We start from the raw sequence: 15,930 nt of genomic DNA, 5'->3' as shown, positions 1-15,930 counted from the left end.
TGCCACTCCCCACACAACAGGGAATGGGCGGAGAGCGAACACCAGGAGGAAGAAATGCCGGGTCTTTGTCATTGGAGACTCCATCCTACAAGGACTGGAAGGTCCCATCTGCCAGCCCGACCCCTTGACATGATAGGTCTGCTTGATGCCTGGGGCTCAGGTCTGGGACATCACGGAAAGGATCCCGGCCTACATCCAACCTGCAGACCAGTACCCCATGGTTGTTGTCCATGTGGGTATGAATGACGCGGCCAGGGGCAACCCTGACCGCATTATGAAGGATTTCAAGGCTCTGGGAGGCAAGCTGAGGGAGATGGGGGCGCAGGTGGTATTTTCCTTTCTTCTTCCGGTGAGTAGGCGGGGACAACAACACGAGGCCTGCATTGGCAAGGTCAACCAGCACTTATGCAGCTGGTGCCACCAGGCAGGCCTTGGGTTTCTTGATAATGACCCATGCTTTCGGGCGGGGGACTTGCTGGGGTGGGATGGGCTTCATCTCTCTCCTAAAGGTAAGCGTGTCTTCTCTTCCAAGTTGGCTGATCTCGTACAGTGAGCTTTAAACTAGCCTCACCAGGGGAGGGGGCCGCAGGAAGATGATGAGGTGCCATCCGAACAAGACAGGTGACAAAGGCAAGGAGTGCTAGGGTAAGGAACGGGGGTCCAGACAGTCTCCCTAATGGGGGGGTGGCACACACAGCCTTGCAAGGCCTTAAATGCCTATATACCAATGCTCACAGTATGGGGAAAACAGAAGGAACTTGCCCTCAGAATAGCTAGTTCAAACCCAGATGTCATAGGGCTAACAGAAACGTGGTGGGATTCGTCCCACGACTGGGCAGTTAGCATTAGGGGATACAGGCTTTACAGGTGGGATAGAGAAGGAAGGAAAGGTGGGGGTGTGGCGCTGTATGTCAAGGAGCACTACACATCCTCCACCAGCAGAATGGGGTCAGAGGAAGAGCAGGCTGAAGTGCTCTGGGTCAAGATTAAAGGGGGCCGTGTGGAGAGTGGTTTGATAGTGGGGGGTCTACTACAGACCCCCCAACCAAGGGGACGAGCTGGACTGGGAATTTTTGGGCCAGCTTGCAGAGGCACTTAAGGCAAGGGATGCAGTTGTCATGGGTGATTTTAATTACCCAAACATCTACTGGGAGGAACAGTCAGCCGGAACGGACCGTTCCAAGAGGTTCCTGGCTGAGATACAGGACCTCCACTTAATTCAGGAGGTTCACGGTCCCACCAGAGGAAATGCCCTGTTGGACCTGATCCTGGCCACAGGCAATGACCTGGTAAGGGGCCTCCAGGTTCTTGATCACCTGGGCGACAGCGATCATCGCTTGCTGGAATTCACCATCCAGCGCAGGGTGTCAAGGCCCTGCAGCAAGATGGTAGCCCTAGACTTTAGGAGGGCCAACTTCAACAAGTTCAGGAGACTAGTGGGAGAGGCGCTGGCATCCTTGAGGGCAGGGGAACTCAGTGTCCAGGACAAATGGTCGTTCCTTAAGGGAACGATACACAGGGCCCAAGGGGTGTCCATCCCAACAAAAAGCAAGGGGGGCAAGAGTGCCTGAAAGCCCCCCTGGCTCACCAAGGGTATCCAGGAATGCCTGATTGCCAAAAAGGCAGCGTACACCCGGTGGAAGGGGGGTGCTATTTCCAAAGAGGAGTATACCTCCTCTGCTCGGGCCTGTAGGGGGGCTGTCAGGAAAGCTAAAGCGGACATAGAGCTAGGACTAGCATCCAAGATCAAGGATAATAAAAAGTCCTTTTTCAAATATATAGGGAGGATGAAGAAGGCACCGGGTAATGTGGGGCCCCTGCAAAATATGCTGGGCAATCTGGTGGTTGCGCCAGAGGAGAAAGTGGAACTCTTTAACCAATTCTTCATGTCTGTTTTCTTGTGCAGGGACCAGGACTTTGCTGCTGTGATGCCAGACAGACTCGAGAGGAACGCCTCTAGACCTCAGGTTGGGGAGGACCGGGTTAGAGAGCTTCTGGAGGGGCTGGATGTGTTCAAGTCAGTGGGTCCAGATGCTCTCCACCCCTGGGTGTTGAGGGAGCTAGCTGGGGTTATTGCAGGGCACTTGGCATGGCTTTACGAGCACTCATGGTGCTCGGGCCAGGTGCCAGATGATTGGAAGATAGCAAACGTGGTCCCCATCTTCAAAAAAAAGGGAAGAGAGAGGACCCGGGCAACTATAGGTCCCTCAGTCTTACCTCAATCCTAGGGAAACTCTTTGAGAAGATCCTCAAGGAGCACATCTGTGATGGGTGGGCTTCAGGGATGATGCTCAAGGGTGACCAGCATGGTTTCATGAGGGGCAGGACACGTCAGACCAACCTCATTGCCTTTCATGATCTGGTCACAAAGGCAATGGATGCAGGTGTCGCCATGGACGTAGTCTTTCTAGACTTCAGCAAGGCCTTTGACACCGTCTCCCACCCCATCCTCATTAAAAAACTAGGTGACTGTGGCATTGATGCCCACACAGTCAGATGGATTGCAGATTGGCTCAAGGGTCATACGCAGAGGGTGGTGGTGGACAGGTCATATTCGACCTGGGGGGAAGTGGGCAGTGGAGTCCCCAGGGCTTGGTCCTTGGGCCTGCGCTGTTCAATTTCTTCATCAGCGATTTGGACGACGGTGTGAAAAGCAACCTGTTTAAATTCGCTGCTGATACCAAAATTTGGGGTGAGGTGAACATGCTAATAGGGAGGGATAGATTGCAGCAAGATCTGGATAGGTTACAGGAGTGGGCTAACATAAACAGGATGCATTTCAATACTGACAAGTGCAGGGTCCTGCACTTAGGCTGTAGAAACCAGTAGCACACTTATACGATGGGAAACTCCCTTCTTGAGAGCACGGAGGCAGAAAGGGATCTTGGAGTCATTATTGACTGCAAGATGAACATGGGCCGACAATGTGAAGGCACGGTTGGCAGGGCTAAGCGGACCTTGTCGTACATCCACAGATGCATCTCAAGCACAGCCAAGGAGGTGATCCTCTCCCTCTGTGCGACACTGGTCAGGCCACAGCTGGAGTACTGTGTCCAGTTTTGTGCACCCCATTTCAGAAGGGATGTGGACAACATTGAAAGGGTCCAGAGGAGGGCCACCCGCATGATCCAGGGACAACAGGGCAGACCCTACACTGAAAGACTGTGGGACCTAAACCTGTTCAGCCTTCACAAGAGAAGGCTGAGGGGAGACCTGGTGACCATCTATAAACAAACAGAAGGGTTTGGGGGAGACACTGTTTCTCCTAGCGCTCCCTGGCATAACAAGGAATAATGGACACAAATTTTTGGAGAGTAGGTTTAGATTAGACATCCGCAAGAACTACTTCACAGTCAGGGCGGCTAGGAGCTGGAACCAACTTCCAAGGGAAGTGGTGCTGGCTTCTACCCTGGGGGTCTTTGAGAAGAGGCTTGATGCCTACCTTTGAGTCCAGTTTTTCTCCCACCCAGGCAGGGGGTCGGACTTAAAGATCTACAAGGTCCCTTCTGACCCAACTTCTATGATTCTATGAATCATCTTCTACCCTTCGTGCCAAAGCTGGGTAGCAGTGCAGAATGAGACGTGAGAATTGGGAAGGCTCTGAGAGGAGCAAGCAAGAGAGATCTTGTCTTTACAGCAAGTGATGAGGCCACTCCCCCAAAAGGAAAGCATTCTGGGTTGTGGCTCTCAGGATTATTTTACAATAGACCAGGGGTAGTCAATATTTTTGGGCAGAGAGAGACACCTTTGACTTGTAAGATGTTGGCATGCCAGGGGAGGACAGTGCGGTAGCTGAAAGGGGTTCAATCCTTGTTGTGGCAGCGCAGCCATGGCCCTTTCCCCAAGGCGCACTTGCCAGGTAAAATGCCTTCACATACCATGCTCTGGCATGCATACTGGGGGTTGCCTACCCCTGCAATAGACAGGAAAGAAAACATAATTAACCCTAGCAGCAGGGACAGGAGCCCACCTCCTCTACTTAGTTTTTCTAGTGACTGTGGGTTCTGTGCCTTGCACTGACCTCATTTAATATATGTTGGCATTAGGCAGAGTTCAGATGCCCCTCTCCATTTCCATACTGGAGAGCACAGAAATTATCAGCCTGTGGTACTCAGAAACCCAAGCTTGGATACATAATGAAATTTTCAGCCCAAAATATAGGCACGTGATTACTTAGTGTGCTAATGGATTCTCTGGCTGCTACAGTGTGGGTATTTTGGCATTATTTTTGTCAGTTAAGTGCCTAATTTTGCCTAAGTCCCATTAGGCATCTAATTTACCAATGTGCATTTGACCTTCACTGCTTTTCCTCTGACCTGTATAGACATTTTTGGGTCAGAGGTAAAAGTCCACTACTGCTGCTTCAGTCTGCTGTACTAGTAAAATGAAGTTATAAAGCACATGGCTCTTAATGTTACTCATGACTAAAGGATCCCTGGATATGATCCCAGTGACTTGGAAGGTGTTTTGCCATCCTCTTTTTCTGATGCTAGTACAGGGGGATGTGAAACTTGGAGAAAAGGAGATGTCTAAAATGTTCAGCATCCCTGCATCCTGATGATGTTCATCTACCCTTATAGCCTTTCTGAAAATTAGTATAACCATGGCAGCTCTGACATTCAGGACCTGTCTAGTCTGGGGTCCCCAGTGTCAAAATTTGGGATAAAAACATTTGGGATAAAAAAATGTAACTAAATCCCCCATTGCACCTTCATTCCAATATTTACCAAGCTGAAAAGAAAGTCCTTAGATCCCTGCAGAGAGCCCATGCCTGCTCAATTAAACTGTTCTTCATGCATCATGTCAGCAGTGGGCTTGGGGAGGACAGTACTCAGGTCTGTTAATGTGCTCGAGGACTTGAAGACTCATTTGCAGCCCACTCAGACCCACTGGGGACCAAGAGCATGGGATCAGGTCCTAGGTACAAGTCTGAAGCAGCCTTACTGGTGAACTTCTGCCTCTAAAGCACATCAGTGGGTGGTGGGAGCATGGGTGGGATATGCTTAGTCCGATCCTCCCAGAGACCCATTGCTTGCACAGTTGTTCCCTGCATGCTAACATTTCAGGTCAGAATGTTCTGAGCAGTGTCTGTATTCTCCTGAACTATTCATAGTTACTAGCTAAATATGCACTCCACCCTCCCTATCCCCCCACACACGCTGCATACACGGGATGTACAAACATTTTTTTCTATCAGAACTTTACAGAATGTGCTGCTCCCCTTACTTTGCAGCATCCTGATAAAGTCCTAAAGTGTATGCTGACACATTTCCAAAAGGAAGTGCTGGCCTGCAAAGAATTTAAAGAAAAATGAAGAATTCTCTTATCCCTTCCCCACCCTTAATCCTCTCAAATGAGGACCTTTTAAGAGCTGAGTGTTTCCTCTCGATGGGTCCTCCACCCCCAAATGTTCTATTCTAGAATTAGGAAAGAACGAAAAACAAAACAAAACAAAATAAAAGTAGTTTAACTTCTGCCCTGAATGTAATCAATGCAGCTCTCAGACTCCCTAGATGTTCAAGGCAGGAATCCCTACCCACGTAGCATGAAGGCTGCATCCACAGACAAACAAAAACAGATGAGAAAAGGAAGCCTTTGAATTCTCAAGGCTAAACTCTGTAAGGCGGAAGGGGAGGTGGGGACAGGATTTAGGAAGTTTAGGCGCCTAAAGGAATGCTTTGGGCTTTTGTGAATTCCAGCAGCACCTACCAAATAGAATCCAGAAGGGGATTAAGATCACATAATTTAAACAAGATAGTTTTAAATGGTCTGATTTATGTACTGATGGAAAGGTAGTCTTTGCAGCATGGGCATCATTGACAATGAAGAGAAGACTTGAGGGGTGGTGGACCTGATGACATTTTTCAAATAACTGAGGGTGGTTATAAAGAGGATGGAGAAATAGGGGCCTCCAGGTAATGTGGGGCCTCTGCAGGACATGCTTGGAAATCTGGTGGTTTCACCAGATGACAAAGCTAACCCATTTAACAATTTCTTTGTCTCCATTTTTCTGAACAGGGACCAGGCCATCCCCCACGATGGTCCCGGGGAGGTGCAGCCAGGCCCAGGGTCAGACAGGACCTAGTCAGGGAACTTCTGGTGGGACTGGACATGTTCAAATGAGCAGGTCCTGATGATGTCCACCCCAGAGTGCTGAGAGAATTAGCAGAGGTCATTGTGGGACACCTAGCACAACTTTACAAGCGCTTGTGGTGCTCTGGCGAGGTGCCAGAGGACTGGAAAAGGTCCCCAATGTGGTCCCCATTTTCAAACAAGGGAGAAAGGAGGATCCAGGAAATTATAGGCCTGTTAGTCTTACCTCAGTCCTGGGGAAGCTTTTTGAGAAAATTGTCCAAGTGCACATCTGTGAGGGGCAAGCACGGAAGTGTATGCTTAGGGGCAACCAACATGGGTTCATTAGAGGCAGGTCCTGTCAGACCAACCTCGTGGCCTTCTACAACCAGGTCAACAAATCCTTAGATACAGGTGTTGTGGTGGACCTAGTTTTTCTGTACTTTAGGAAGGCCTTCGACACTGTCTCTCACCCCATTCTCATTAAAAAAATAGGAGATTGTGGTATCAGTGCCTACACAGTCAGATGGGTCATCAGTTGGCTGGAGGGCTGCACCCAGAGAGTGGTGGCGGATGGGTCATTTTCAACCTGGAGGGATGTGGGCAGTGGGGTCCCCCAGGGGCTCAGTCCTCAGGCCCACACTGTTCAACATCTTCATCAGCGACTTGGATGAGGGGGCGAAAAGCACCTTGTTCAAATTCGCAGATGACACTAAGTTGTGGGGGGGATGTGGGCATGCTAGAAGGGATGGACAGGCTGAAATTGGATCTGGACAGGCTACAGGGGTGGGTGGATGAGAATAAGATGGGATTCAGTACTGACGAATGCAGGGTACTGGACCTAGGGAGAAAGAACCAGCAGCATATCTACAGACTGGGGAACTCCCTTCTCATCATCACAGAGGCAAAAAGGGATCTTGGAGTCATTATAGACTCCAAGATGAATATGGGCCTCCAATGTGGGGACGCAGTCAGGAAGGCTAACTGCACCATGTCATGCATCCACAGATGCATCACAAGCAGGTCGAAGGGGGTGATCCTCCTCCTCTGTATGACACTGGTCAGGCCACAGTTGGAGTACTGCATCCAGTTCTGGGCGGCACACTTCAGGAGGGATGTGGACAACATTGAGAGGGTCCAGAGGAGGGTCACTTGCTGGTCAGGGGGCAGCAGGGAAGCCTCTATGAGGAGAGGCTACAAGATCTGAACCTGTTCAGCCTCCACAAGAGAAGGCTGAGATGGGATCTGGTGACCATCTATAAACTGGCCAAGGGGGACCAGCAGGTAATGGGAGAGTCTCTGTTCCCCCAAGCACTACTGGGAGTAACAAGGAATAATGGGCATAAGTTGACGGAGAGTAGATTCAGGCTAGATATCAGGAGTCTGTACTTCACTGTCAGGGCGGCTAGGATCTGGACCAACCAAGGGAAGTGGTGCTCGCTTCTACCCTGGGGGTCTTCAAAAGGAGGCTAGATAGACACCTTGCCGGGGTCATTTGACTCCAGTACTTTTTCCTGCCCAGGGCAGGGGTCAGACTTGATGATCTGCTCAGGTCCCTTCCGACCCTACTGACTATGAAACAGTATTCTTTGTGACTGCAGGGAACAGGACAAGGAACAACAGTTTTAAACTGCAGCTAGTGAATTTAGGTTGGATACTAGGAAGTACCTTTTCACTCAGCAGCTAGTTAAGCACTGGAACAGGCAATCCAGACAGGTTGTGGAATCCTACTCCTTTGAAAATTTTAAGAGCAGGCTAGGCAAACACTTGACTGGGATGGTTTAATCAGGAAGATCCTGCCTTGAGTTGTGGCTGGAACTAGATGACCTTTTGCCAGCCCTTCCAGCCCTACATTTGTATGATCCTGTGACAGATGGCCAGCCCATGAGGAACCTGCCTGTGGTTGTGAGCTATGCTCAACAGCTGAAGTACTCAACAGCTGAAGCTGATGCCTCCGTACATTTACATTCCCAGCAGTAGTGTGGTTAAAGTGAGCTTGGGTATCCTTATGTGAACTGTACACAGATTGCAATGTACATGTTTCCTTAAGTGCCTAAAGAGATATTTAGGAGCCTAAGTTGGTTGCCCATGTCAGTCTAGCTGTAAGTTGAGCCTTCCTCAAATTTTAAATGGACCTGCCGTTTAAAATTAGTAGAAAGAGTGAATAACTACAATTCTATGTAATACCTTGGGATCTAGCCAGCACCATACCTAGACTGCTGGTGGCCCCAGGTGAACTTTTAGTATTGGGCCCCCCTTCACCAGAAATATAATGGTAATAATAATCGAAGAATGGGGAAAATTACCATTTTGGGGCCCCCTTTCTGTCTGAGCCCCAGGCAGCTGCCTGGTTCACCCATGCCTGTGTCTGGGTCTGGATGTAGGAATCCTTCAATTCCAGGGATTCCTCTGATGTGTTTTGGTGGGTGTAGTGCAAGGAATAAGTAATGGGAAGCAAAAGCATTTTATTCTTCTGCAAAGCTAAAACTAACCAATCTACTTCCGACTTGGTCAGCACAAGGCCATGAGATATCAGGGAAAGGTTGGAGTGGTTAGAGAAAGGTGAGGTCAGCAGTAGTTGGAGGGTCTGAGTCTATGTTTGGATGCCAAAGTTGAATCCAGAGTACAAGTAGGTCAGCGTCAAAAAGCTGGAATGGTGGTCAGAAGAAGTGCAAGTTAAGGAGCCAGAATCCAGAAACTGCAAGTCAAGCTGGGGTTAGGAAGTCAGAGTTGAGATGCAGATGATGCCAAGATCAGGAGCTAGAAAAGGGAACGATCTGTGAGTCACAGTCAGCAAGCTAAAATCAGAAGCTGGACTGGAATAGTAGGAGAAAAAAGGAGAAAGAGGAGAGACCAGATTTAAGATAAAGTGCTTGAATCAGGCTGATCCATAAACTAAGATTCCTGTTCTGCAGACACTGTCTGCCCTACTGGTTTTAAGGTTCTGTTTGGACTAGCCGCCAAAGGGATGGCTCATTCCCCAGGTGGAGTGATAACTTATCACACTAGTACCATGCTTCCCCCCCGACCTAGAAGAACCACATTTTTTACAAGATTGCTGTTTTCACGGCTATCTAGTAGCAATAAAAGTAAAGGTGCCAAATGGTGCCCCAGAGGCAGTGGTTTTGAGATATGACCAGGTATCTAATTGGACCTGCACTGGCATAGAAGGCACCAAAAACTAAGCACAGGGCTGTGTCTAATCTCCTGTCTTGCTTTGGAGCTTTAGCACCTCCTTTTACTTGGGATATGGAGCACTAAGCCCTTCTAGCAGAATGGGTGCCTACCTGATCCATCTCCACTTTTCACCCAAAGGCAGTCTGTTTTTAAATGCATACACAGTCCTGGGAAAAGGGAGCAGAATCCATATGTCCCCTCACCTGCATCCCCTAAGGAGTAGGCTAGACAAGTAGCCTCCCTTTGTGCTCACCTGCTGGCACTGTGAAGCCTGCATTTCTTTCTGTGGAATACCCCAGCTTTAACAATAGGGTTAGAAGGTGATTCATGGAAACAATTTTATAAGTTGCTAATTAGGTGATTCTCTTTGGAGAAGGAAATACAACTTTTAATCTCCTCAGACTGATGAAGCTATAGGTCCCAACCTTCCCATGTCCTGGGTGAGTAATTTCCCCACAAGCCTTATACATAGAAGTTGGTCAACCTCATATTTTTTGAATGGAAGAGTCCATAGTTGCTGTGTTTTGTACTAAGGTCATGGTGTCAACGTGCATTAGGGCTGATTGGTGGATATCTAATGGTTTAGGGCTCCCCAGGGACTTAAGCACAGATCTGTCATTTCACAAGGGAGCTAAGCAGAAGTTAGGTGCCTGACTGCCCAGACTGGACCATTTCTATCATGCAAAAACCCCAAAGTTGTGTGCCTCAGAAGCATTGTAATTCAAAATGTCTTCACCTACTGAGTTTTAGACCTGCTGGGATGATAGTAATATGGATTCACTTTTTGCAATTTAGGTTCCTTAATTTACATCTAAGATCTGCTTTACCAATGTGCATCACATTGGGTTTCTCTCCATATTGGAATACACCTGTAAAGCCAACAAAAGCTCAGTAGGCTTGCTTTCTTTTACACCTAAACTGATATTAAGTGTACTTGTTCAAGACTTACAGAAAGGTATAGGCACCTAAATCTACTAAATTTTAGGCACCACAGATATCCTCAACATTGTTGCTGCTATTAAATGTTGAAGATACCTGTCCAGTTTCCCACTGGCAGACATGCACAGAGGGCGCATCAACACATCACCCTACGTTGCTGTAGCGACACTCTGTCGCCATAGTGCATCACTGTGACAATGTAGTGATAATGTGCATCTACATGTGACTGGCAGCTACTTCACTGTAGCGGCGCGCTCCCCCATTTTAGCATACCACTATGGTGAAATAGCAGCAAAAAAACCCCCGTGTGCTGCACGTGGCACAGTACGGGCAGTTACTAAGCCCTGCTTTAGTACTTCTAAAAGGAAGTACTAAAACAGAGCGCAGTAACAATGTCACCATAGGGTGACATGTAGATGTGCCCAGAGGTACCTAAACACTGAAGCTGAAGCCCCACACATCTCAGACCTCTCGCTCTTGCTGTATGTCCTGAATCAGCATTCTCAAAATGAATGTTTCCCATGGCTGGAGCAGAAATTACACATAAAGCAATATAAGTGATTGGAAATCAGTTCAAGCCTGTACACAACAGAATTTCACTGCACATAAACTGCTGTCAAAATGGCCGGAACCAGCTTAAGATAAACCTGGATGGATGTAGTATCAAAACTTAGGTTTAATTGGTTTATTGAACTTTTGTCCCAGATCCCCTTCAGATTTATTAACTCACAGTCTCCCAGCATCCGAAGATGCTTTGCTCCTGTCCTGCAAACACCCCCACTAGATTTTTTGTTGCAAAGCATACTGTGAAGTTTCCCAGCACTAAATAGGTGGTTGCATCCCTTCCCACAACAAGTGTACCCAGTCTTCTCTCTAGCATCCCACACTATTTTTCTAGCTACATAGGTCAGTGTGTTCACTTGCCTGCATGCCTTTTAGTGTTTCTCTACTGCTAACTAAATATCACCTTGCTATTTAAATGCTGGTGTGCAGCCAAGTACTGCCCTTTATCATTCTAGTTCATGGGCAGTTTGCATATCTGGCATTCTCCTGATAACTAAGCCATTGTACATCAGTGTGACCCCATAATGAGGTCCTGAACTACACTGTGTTCTTGAGAGAGGCATTTGTACAGACCCTCTCTCATTCTACCCACTGTGATGTTGCCAAGAAATTGGTCCTTTTCTTTATGTTCCATGGTGCAGAACTGCAGGCAAAACTACCAGGAGATCCTCTCATCTCCTACCAGCACTTCATACCCCAAACTTCACTTCAGAGCACCTTACACGCAAATCCACAGCTGGAGTACTGCATCCAGTTCTGAGCACTGCACTTCTGAAGAGAAGATGTAGAGATGTAGAGAAGCTCGAGAGGGTCCAAAGGAGGGCCAGACACATGATTAGAGGTCTAGAGAGCAGGTCGTACAAGGAGAGGCTGAAAAGACATGGGACTGTTCAGTCTGAGAAGAGAAAACTCAGAGGGGACTTGGTGGCAGCCTAAAAGTATATTAGGGTTGTACCTCAGGGCCTGGTGGACCATCTGTTCACCAAGATACCCTAGGGAAAGACAAGAAACAATGGGCACAGACTGATTGAAGATTGCTTCTGATGGTACATAAGGAAAAACTTCTTTACAAGCCGAGTGCCGAGGGTCTGGAACAGGCTCCCCCCGGAGGTGATACAGTCATTTACCCTGGCAATCTTCAAAAAGTGTCTTGATGCTCACCTTGCTGGGGTTATCTGAACCAAGCAGTCTTTTCTGTCCAAGTGCAGGGGGGCTGGACCCAGTGATCTTGTAAGTCCCCTTCCAGCCCCTAACATCTATGAATCTGTGACTGTGAAAGCACAGCTATCTCTGCCTATTAGATTTTGCTCTTTTATCAAGTTTTTTTTAATGCCCATACATTTGTTATGCACAAGAAAGTTTAATATTTTTAATGTATTATTATTTATTAAAAGAGTAGTTGACAATGCCTTCATGAATGAGTTAGTGTATTGAAAAATTCAGGACAATGCCCACCTTTGCTGTACGACTTCATTAACATGCCTGCTTTCATTGCATGTTTACACGTATTATGACAAAACACAATCCTGTACAATGTTAATCTCTACACAAGTGCACTGAAATCACTACATAAAGCATGATAACAAGTTTGCAAAAATTCCATGCATGAGCCTTAATCCTGAGCACAGCCTTATTTGCAGACATATATGTCTGCACACACACACACATATATATGTGCCTGTACATATATGTGTGCTTATCTATCTATCTATCTATATATATGTCTCTCTGCGTGTGTGTGTGTGAGCACATGCGCGCCTATATGTATATATAGGCACAAATTCTCCTTGCCTCAGAGTAGGAGCATAATCCATTCCTAACTATTTGCTCCTGAGTCACTGCAGCATTTCACAGAGACATTTAAAATATTTAGCAAGTCTGACAATGTCTTGCAATCCTGGTGCAAGGCTCTCTCCCTTACTTCCAATGTACCAGGATGCTGATACCAGCAAAGCTTGTTTGCAAACTTTCCTGTGTTACAAAGATATGAGGTAGAGGCATCTTGCTTGTGGCTTGCAAATAATAGGAAATGTAGGGGAAAAAACATTTCTCATCAGGTTCCAGCCTTGTAGCTCCTCCAGTAAAAGGCTCAGGATGACTAACAGTAAACCATAAAACAAATTACAGAAACAGAATAAAAACTAAAACAAGAACAAACAAACTCTTGCCTCACAGATCAGGAAGAAAATCAAGAGATCAACTGAAGAACCGTACCACACCCGACATGCCCCTGCTCCCTGCTGTCTCCCACTCTCTCAAAAGGAGGAAGTAGTAGTAGTAGTTTCCAAAGCCCCATTATTTCCTTCCTCACATGTAAAACACATTGCTCAGATTAAAACAAAAAATAAAAATAAAAATCACATCCCTTGATTTTGTTTCTGCCACGCCACAGGGCAGTGCCAAAAGACACCTTTATTTGAATGGAGGGGAAGACAATGACTTGCTGGATTTCAGCTTTCTTTAAAAACAAGTGATTTCATGATTATAATGTAATAGCTTTCACAAGACTCGGTAACAGAGCCAGACTTCTTGGGTAGGCTTTAAACATGAGCCAGAAGGGAAAGTTTATTGAGATGAAGTGGTCTTCATGTTGTTAGATGCTGCTTGCCCACTTGGCTTATAGGTAACAAGCCTCTGGCTGGAGTAACAATTTTGCTTGCCCTGAACTTACAGGCTGACTTTTCACTGTTTGCTTCCTAATCAGTTCGATGGTTGCTCACTCTTGTTTTTCCCCCAAGACTTGCGTTCTGTGCTAATTGAACTCATCTGCTTGGCACCTTTTAATTAAATTTAGCCAACTCTATCATCTTGTTTTTTCCAGCAGTCATTTTCTCTTTGGTCTCTGATTTTCAGTATTATCTGGTCTTTTACTAAAGACTCTGGAAGCTCTCCAAAATTTATGTTTGGCTTAATATCTTCGGACTTTTAGAAAAGAATCCGAAGTCTGTCTGTGTTTTAGGTTTCTAAACAAAAACTGGTGCCTCATCATACCATTTGCTAATATTTCCTCTGTAGTGGATGAAGCACTTGCTTTGAAAATGGTGTCAGCTTTCAATGCCAAGCTGGTGATGGACTGAAACAAGACAAATTGTAGGAATTAGTTAGCTTGATCCCAAACCCCACATTGCCATTGATTTCCTGCCACAGTTCTACTAGCCCACTATCCCAAGTTATGAATCTATTGAGGAAAGTACCACATGATCTAAGTTTACCTGGAAAAGTGTAAATAATGGTCCTGTAAATGGGGAGGAAAAAAAGTGAAAAAAGTCTCAGCTGTGCACACTTGCAAAGGGGAAAACAAAAAGAAAAAAAGTTTGGGAGGAAAAACGTCTCTTCTGCTCACTGGCATGATATACAGATTGTCACAGAAGTGTTGTGACACAAAAGAAGAAGCACAAAGAGAAGCTGCCTGAGGAGAACCATAACCAAATCTCAGAGTCAGAGATGTTTAAGGATTACTTCTGAGACACCACTGCATTGCTGGAATGAGACTAGCCCACGATTCCCACGAGACTGTGAGCAATGCATTTCCACTTTTGGCCCTCGTTTCACTTCAGGACATACCTATTCCACAGTGAATAGATAGTATGACTCCAGCATGGATTCCCTCGAGGATGGCCAGTCCACCTGCCACCATGGGTACACACCAAACTTGCAAATACAGCAGTGAGGCTGTCCAGGATTGCTTCGGACTGGGGCTTGAGAAGAGCCACAACCCCTCTGTTTTACCTCACTTGCTCACTTTTGGGTTTGGAGCACAGCAGCAGGAGTGGGTGGTTACAACGTGCATAGGGGAGTCCTGAACAAAGTGTACTGTCACTTGAATGTAGATATGTCCTTGCAGTCTGAGGCTGGCAGGCTTGTAAGCCAAGGGAACTGGAATAGCTTACATATGCATTAAATACAAAATGAGTAATAACTTGTTAGGTAACAATAAAACAGAAAAGGATTTGGAAGTTACTGTGCAGCCCAAACTGAGTTAACAATGCAATGTTGTTGCAAAAATAGAAAACCTCATCCTGGGATGTTTTAACTGGAGAGCAATGTGTGAAGGAATTAGTCCACCCCCTGGCACAACCATTAAGATGTCTTGTTCTGGCTCAAGAGACATGAGTTGGAGGCTTGCTCATGTCCAGGGTTTGCATTATGGAAGAGCTTGGAGGGGCTGAGGCCCCTCCCCCCCATAAGTGATGAGAGGCTCCCCATAAAATTTGAAAATCATAACCTGAGGGGGTAGATTTTATTAGGGCATCGTTATGGGCAGCCCATTTTTTTTTGCAGATCCCCCCCCCTCCCCCTCCCCCGGACAAGAGTCAAAATGTAATTCAAACCCTGCTCTTGTCCTGTTCTGAAATGGCCCTTGCCTTGTCAACCCAGATCCAGATGCAAATTAATAGCAGCAGTTAGATGTAAGCTAGTCCTAGTCTTCCCTTTTATGCCGATGGTTGTAGAAATGAGTATGCTGTTACCACATAGGTCTGCTGGGCTGTTAGACTTTGGCAGATGCTTAACTTGTCTTCGAGTTGGTAAAGCCTCAGCTGATTTTGGGAACACATTTTAAGAAAGATGTAGACAAATTGAGGAGAGTGCAAAGGACAGTAACAAAATTGATCAGCATTTTAAATCTATGATTTGTAAGGCAATGTTGAAAGAACTGGCCTTGTTTAGAAAAGAAGAGGCTGAGAAGGGACATGATCATGATCTTCAAACAAGTAAAAAGTTGTTATAAAGACAACATCGGTTAGCTGTAGGGAGTAGGAAAGCAACAATCAGCTTAATCTGCATTAACCAGGAGTTAGGTTAAGTATTAGGAAAACATCATCAGCACTAGAACAGGCTACCTAAGGAGGTTGTGGAACCCCTTTATTGGAGGTTTTTAAGAACGGGACGGATAAACATCTGTCACGATGATCTGCCAGGTAGGTATGCTGATACTGCCTTAGAGCAGGTGATGGACTAGACTGGGGCAGCCAAACTGCAGCACGAGTGCCACAAGTGGCACAGGGAGCCGTTCTGGGTGGCACACGACAGATCAGGAAGGGGCAGGCAGCACAGCAGCGGAGAGGGCAGGAAACAGAAGCAGAGGAGATGAGGAAGGGGATCAGAGCAGTACTTGAGGATGGTGCAGGGCTAATTTGTGACATGCCTCCCAGCAAGTTTGAAGTGTCTCCTGAGGTG

This window comes from Crocodylus siamensis, chromosome 4, assembly GCF_052110815.1.
Source record: "Crocodylus siamensis isolate JL-2025a chromosome 4, ASM5211081v1, whole genome shotgun sequence".
Classification (NCBI taxonomy): Eukaryota; Metazoa; Chordata; order Crocodylia; family Crocodylidae; genus Crocodylus; species Crocodylus siamensis.
This window is presented reverse-complemented; position numbering follows the sequence as displayed.